This window comes from Oncorhynchus kisutch, linkage group LG13 (assembly GCF_002021735.2).
Source record: "Oncorhynchus kisutch isolate 150728-3 linkage group LG13, Okis_V2, whole genome shotgun sequence".
Classification (NCBI taxonomy): Eukaryota; Metazoa; Chordata; class Actinopteri; order Salmoniformes; family Salmonidae; genus Oncorhynchus; species Oncorhynchus kisutch.
In genome coordinates, this window is record NC_034186.2 from 57,873,145 (window position 1) to 57,880,802 (window position 7,658).

Genomic DNA, 7,658 nt, shown 5'->3' on the forward strand with positions numbered 1-7,658 from the left:
AAAAGAAGAATGTATGCTTATCACGCTGCGCCTTGGTCTCCTAATTACAACGACCTTGACATGAGCGGAAGGTAGCCTAGCAGTTAAGAGTGTTGGGCCAGTAACCAAAAGTTTTTGCTGGTTTGAATCTAAGGGGCCGGCAAATGGTAAGAATAAGCAGGGTAGGGTTAAATACAGAAGACACATTTCGGTTGAATGCGTTCAGCTGTGCAACTGACTGGGTTATCCCTTTATTATCAACGTTAGAGGCTACTGGGTTGTATTCAATATATTTCTGTGATGGTTCTATACCACAATCTTTACAGTATACACACATATAAGACCCACGTTTGAAGAGTGATGATTCTTTCACCGTTACATTATGTTGACTTAATAGCAAGAAGACATGGTAATAATGCAACTGATCACAGCGTGAAATGGAAGGAATTTGTTGCAACAATGCCTGATAAAGTATCAGTAATGTGTAAACTGTCAGATGAATTTCAGTTTCAATTTGTGTAGTTGTAACGGAAGTGCATGTAGTCATAAATAGTTTACTTCATCTTCACACTTTGTGACTGTGATATTTGTTATTTGTTAGGTCGGGTGTTACTTCCCCGAAAAACTTACACTTAAACTCTCTGTTCCTTGAAATATACAGTGCCTTTGGAAAGTATTCAGACCCCTTAGCCTTTTCCACATTTTGTTACATTACAGCCTTATTCTAAAAAAGGATTAAATAAATAAAAAATCTCATACATCTACACACAATACCCCACAATGAGAAAGGCAAAAAAAATGTTTTTATCAATGTTTGCTCATGTATTATAAACAAAACAGAAGTACCTTATTTACATAAGTATTCAGACCCTTTGCTATGAGACTCGAAATTGAGCTCCGGTGCATCCTGTTTCCATTGATCATCCTTGAGATGTTTCTACAACTTGATTGGAGTCCACCTGTGGTAAATTAAATTGATTTGACATGATTTGGAAAGGCACACACCTGTCTATATAAGGTCCCACAGTTGATGGCGCATGTCAGAGCAAAACTAAGCCATGAGGTCGATGGAATTGATTGTAGAGCTCCGAGACAGGATTGTTTCAAGGCACAGATCTCGGGAAGGGTACCAAAAGATGTATGCAGCATTGAAGGTCCCAAAGAACTCAGTGGAATACATCATTCTTAAATGGAAGAAGTTTGGAAACACCATGACTACCTAGAGCTGACCACCCGGCCAAACTGAGCAATCTGGGGAGAAGGGCCTTGGCCAAGATTTAACGTCTGGAGGAAAGCATGGTGGTAAGAGCATCATGCTGTGGGGATGTATTTTAGTGGCAGGGACTGTGAGACTAGTCAGGATGGAGGGAAAGATGAATGGATCAAACTACAGAGAGATCCTTGATGAAAACCTACTTCAGGGCGCTCAGGATGTCAGACTGGGGGGATGGTTCACCTTCAACAGTACAATGACACTGGGCACACAGCCAAGACAACGCAGGAGTGGCTTCGTGACAAGTTTCTGAATGTCCCTGAGTGACCCAGCCAGAGCCCTGACTTGAACCTGATCTAACATCTCTGGAGAAACCCTAAAATAGCTGTGCAGCGACGCTCCCCATCCAACCTGACAGAGCTTGTGAGGCTCTACAGAGAAGAACGGGAGAAACTCCCCATTTACAGATGTGTCAACCTTGTAGCTGTAACGGTTTTCTTCTTCCTCTGACGAGGAGTATGAAATATCGGACCAATATGGAGCGTGGTAAGTGTTCGTCATATTTATTACACTGAACACAGAAAACAAACGAACAAGAGAATAAAGGAAAACCGTATGGTGAAAACACTGAAACGGAAAATAACCACCCACAAACAAAAGTGGGAAAACAGGCTACCTAAGTATGGTTCTCAATCAGAGACAACGATTGACAGCTGCCTCTGATTGGGAACCATACCAGGCCAAACACATAGAAATATAAACACAAAAACAAAACATAGAATGCCCACCCCAACTCACGCCCTGACCAACCTAAAATAGAGACATGAAAAAGGAACTAAGGTCAGGACGTGACAGTAGCTTCTTACCCAAGAAGACTAGTCTGTAATCGTTGTAAAAGGTGCTTATCAGATGGCGCCGGAGGGGATGGCTGCCGTTTTATGGGCTCTTAACCAACCATGCTATTATGTTTGTTTTTTCACATTGTTTGTAACTTATTTTGTACATTATGTTGCTGCTACCATCTCTTATGACCGAAAATAGCTTCTGGACATCAGAACAGCGATTACTCACCTTGAACTGGACAAATGATTTTTCTTTAATGAGTCGGACGAGATTGATTTACTCCAGACACCCGACAAGGCCCTCATCCCGTCATCCCGTCAAGAGACGGAGATATCGCAGAAGGAGGTCGTGGTGCCTTGTAAGTTTCCGGCGATGAGTGGCTAACCTGCCTTTACCATCGGTACTATTGGCCAATGTACAATTGTTGGATAATAAAGTGGACAAACTATAAGAACGTATATCCTACCCAAGGGTATTAAAAAGTGTAATATCGTATGTTCCACCGATTTGTGGCTGAACGACGACATGAATAACATACAGCTGGCGGGTTACACACTGTATCGGCAGGAAAGAACAGCAGCCTCTGGTAAGACAAGGGGTGGCGGTCTATGTATATTTGTAAACAACAGCTGGTGCACGATATCTAAGGAAGTTTCAAGGCTTTGCTCGCCTGAGACCACCTTTAGACTGTAGACCACCTTTACTCCACACACAGAGACGCGAATAAAGCTCTCCCTCGCCCTCCATTTGGCAAATCTGACAATAATTCTATCCTCCTGATTCCTGCTTACAAGTACAACCACGAAGCACCGGTGACCCGGTCAATAAAAAAGTGGTCAGAATGAGCAGATGCTAAGCTACAGGACTGTTTTGATAGCACAGACTGGAATATGTTGCGGGATTCTTCTGATGGCATTGAGGTGTACACCACATAAGTCACTGGCTTCATCAATAAGTGCATAGATGACATCGTCCCCACAGGACAAATATCGAATCGTACTACACCGGCTCCAACGGTCTTCAGATGTGGCAGGGCTTGCAAACTATTACAGACTACAAAGGGAAGCACCGCAGCGAGCTGTCCAGTGACACAAGCCTAGCAGATGAGCTAAATTACTTCTATGCTCGCTTCAAGGCAAGTAACACTGAAACATGCATGAGAGCATCAGCTGTTCCAGACAACTGTGTGATCACGCTCTCCCTAGCCGATGTGAGTAGGACCTTTAAAGAGGTCAACATTCACAAGGCCGCAGGGCCAGACGGATTACCAGGACGTGTTGTCTGAGCATGCGCTGACCAACTGGCAAGTGTCTTCTCTGACATTTTCAACCTCTCCCTGTCTGAGTCTGTAATATCAACATGTTTCAAGCAGACCACCATAGTCCCTGTGTCCAATAACACTAAGGTAACCTGCCTAAAAGACTACCGACCCATAGCACTCACGTCTGTAGCCATGAAGTGCTGTGAAAGGCTGGTCATGGCTCACATTAACACCATTATCCCAGAAACCCTAGACCCACTCTAATTTGCATACTGCCCCAACAGATCCACGGATGATGCAATCTCTATTGCACTCCACACTGCCCTTTCACACATTGACAAAAGGAACACCTATGTGAGAATGCTATTCATTGACGACAGCTCATGGTTTCACACCATAGTGCCCTCAAAGCTCATCACTAAGCTAAGGACCCTGGGACTAAACACCGCCCTCTGCAACTAGATCCTGGACTTCCTGACAGGCTGCCTCCAGGTAGTTAGGGTAGGTAACAACACATCCGCCATACTGATCCTCAACACGGGTGCCCCTCAGGGGTGCGTGCTCAGTCCCCTCCTGCCACACAACAGTGGCAGGCCTCATCATCGACAACGATGTGACAGATTAGAGGGAGGAGGTCAGAGACCTGGCCGTGTGGTGCCAGGACAACAACCTCTCCCTCAATGTGATCAAGACAAAGCAGATGATTATGGACCACAGGAAAAGGAGGGCCAAGCACGCCCCATTATCATCGACGGGGCTGTAGTGGAGCAGGTTTAAATCTTCAAGTTCCTTGGTGTCCACATCACCAACAAACTAACATGGTCCATGTTTTGTCGTGAAGAGGGCACGACAAAACCTATTTCCCCTCAGGGGACTGAAAAGATTTGGCATGGGTCCTCAGATCCTCAAAATGATATACAGCTGCACCACCAAGAGCATCTTAACTGTTTGCATCAGTGCCTGGTATGGCAACTGCCTCCGACCGCAAGGCACTACAGAGGGTAGTGCGTACGGCCCAGTACATCACTGGGGCAAAGCATCCTGCCATCCAGGACCTTGACACCAGGCAGTATCAGAGGAAGGCCCTAACAATTGTCAATGACACCAGCCACCCTAGTCATAGACTGTTACCTCTCTGCTACCGCACAGCAAGCGGTACCGGAGTGCCAAGTCTAGGTCCAAGAGGCTTTTAAACAGCTACTACTCTCTGCTTATTATCTATGCATAGTCACTTTAATAACTCTACCTACATGTACATATTACCTCGACTAACCGGTGCCCCCGCACATTGTCTCTGTACCTTTACCCCCTGTATATAGTCTCGCTATTGTTATTTTACTGCTGCTCTTTAATTATTTGATACATTTATTTCTTATTTTTTTATGTATTTTTCTTACAACTGCGTTTTTGGTTAAGGGCTTGGAAGCATTTCACTGTAAGGTCGCATGTAACAACTAACATTTGATTTGATTTAAACAAAGTACTGAGTAAAGGGTCTGAATGTACATTTAATATTTGTTTTCTTTTTTTAATACATTTCCCAAAATGTCTAAAAACCAGTTTTTGTTTTGTCAGTATGGGGTATAGTGTGTACGTAGACTGATGAAAATAAGTATTTTATACATTTTAGAATAAGGTTGTAATGTAAAAAATGTGGAAAGATTCAAGGGGTCTGAATACTTTCCGAATGCGCTGTATATGTTGTTTATACTCAGTTTATACAGAGTTTAATAAACTATAGTTTTATAAAATCACCTCTTTATAAAACACATTGTTTCATGATTCGGACTAGGCACCTTAGTTCCAGTGAAGGGAAATCTTGAGGCTACAGCATACAATGACATTCTAGACGATTCTGTGCTTCCATCTTTGTGGCAACAGTTTGGGGAAAGCCCTTTCCTGTTTCAGCATGACAATGATCGGTGTGGACGAACTTTACTGGCCTGCACAGAGCCCTGACCCTCAACCCCATCAAACACCTTTGGGATGAATTGGAACCCCGACTGTGAAACAGGCCAAATCGCCCAACATCAGTGCCCGTGGCTGAATGGAAGCAATCCCCGCAGCAATGTTCCAACATCTAGTAAAAAGCCTTCCCAGAGGTGGAGGCTGTTGTGGAGGCTGTTACAGCAGCAAAAGGGGGACCAACTCCATAATAATGCTCATGATTTTGGAATGAGACTTTCGATGAGCAGGCGTCCACTTACTTTTGGTCACTTATCCATCCACAATGTTTATGCTGGTAAAGTCATAATAATAATGACAACTGTGATGGAACCAGGAAGTTTCGATGATACAATTTAAAAAATGCAGACAGATCATTTGTTCGTTCAACATCCTGGGATATTTTTGTGTCGGTAAAAATGTATTATGTGAGAAATAGCAGTGGAAAATCACGCACTGATTATATCTGCAGCAAGTCAGTTTGGTGGAAACGTGCACATTTCATTCTGCATGAAAATCTGTCGCCAATTGGATGGAAACCTGGCTGGTGGGGTAAAGAGTAGAGCTAAAGTAGAATAGTGTTGGACCAATTAAATAAAGTGTTTTCGTACCAATTAATTTGTATCACTTCCCACAGATATCCCTGGGCCAGAGAATAGTGACGTTGCAGTCTATCCGTTGATAATTGTTGGTCTGTTCCTCAGCCTTAATGTGGCCCTCCTTGTCTATCTGACCAGTGCTTGTAAATGGTAAGACAACATTACAATCCCACAGTTTCATTACAGGGGGACATATGGCATTAGGTCAGGTGCCAATGAAATGCTTATCACTGTTATATTTAGATGTTTTTATCAACAAGTTATGCAAGGTAGGACTGTCTGAGCGAGGTAAACTATATAGATAACAAACTGAACTGGTCACATTCTCTGTTGTTTACTTGATTTATTTGTTGTTTGGACCCAAAGAAAGGTAGGACTGTCTGAGCGAGGTAAACTATAATCAAGGACAACTCTAAGTTCCGTTTGGCTAACTGAAATTTGCAACCAGAGAATGTAGCCTAGCGGTTAGAGAGGCAAACCAGCAAACTAATTCCAGATCCGATGAGGGAAAAGTATTTTGTGAAGTGAGCTGGCAACTGGAGGGTTGCTGGTATCAAATATTTGATGCCATTTCGTGCCCTTGAGCAACCCCCCACAACAGCACCCAGTGGCAGGTTAGTGTTTTTGGCCTGAATCTCGTTCTCGAGGCAGCTCTGCAGAGTGGTCACTAGCTGAAATGGCCAAAAGTCATAAAATGTGATTTAAACCGACTTAACCCTAACCTTAACCACACAGTTAACCCTAACGCTTAACCTAACCTCAAATTAACACTACACATCTCTGCAGCTGACCCATCTAGCGAAATTTGCTCTATTCTGTAAATATCAACCTGCCGCAAATTGTGGCAGCCCCCCCACACCTCTCCAAAATATTTCTGTATGTGTATGTATGTGTGTCTTTCGGAGGGGTTGGCTTAAAAAAGGAAGTCAAATTTTGGTTGGAGGCTATACTCGGGGCGGCAGGGTAGCCTAGTGGTTAGCGCGTTGGAATGGTAATCGGAAGGTTGCAAGTTCAAACCCCTGACCTGACAAGGTACAAATCTGTCGTTCTGCCCCTGAACAGGCAGTTAACCCACTGTTCCTAGGCTGTCATTGAAAATAAGAATTTGTTCTTTAACCGACTTGCCTGGTTAAATAAAGGTCAAATATCAATCTTAATAAACAGGTTGCAACATACTGTAGCTGCTTCCTTTATTCTACTTCTTTCAGTACTGCACAAATTGGCTCTAAAATCAAGTCAGTTAACAGTGTTTCTGTGACTTAAATAGCAAAAGGGTGAACCGAAGATAGTACCTACATCTCATTGGACAAAGCAGAGTTGTCTCCCGAAAATGACCTCATCACCCCGAATCCACAATGATCCTCTGCTTGTGATAAACTTCTATTTTATTTTAGCATTTGGTTCAGAGGCTTGATTTAGCTTTTTTTTTCAATTCCAATTATTTTCTATTGCAATACGTTGTTTTTGTTTTGTTTTTACCCCTGAAAGCTTTTTTAAGTGAAATAATTCAACCTCTTTTTTAGAATAATGTCACAGGATTTTTGCACAAAAAATATATATTATAAACGAATTGTGTATTTTATGTAAAAGCACATTAGGAAGCTACAAGTTTTTATCTTCCTCATATTCAACTATGTTGCAAATATTATCAAGTGAAATGGTTTAAAATAAAGCTTTGTGAGATGTAGCTACTGCAAACAATGGGAGGAATAACTGTTACATACTGTATCAATAAAGTCATACTAATACATGGAGATATAGAATGTATTCAGGGTGTATTTTCCATACTGTTTTGGGTATGAGAAAACATATAAACTAT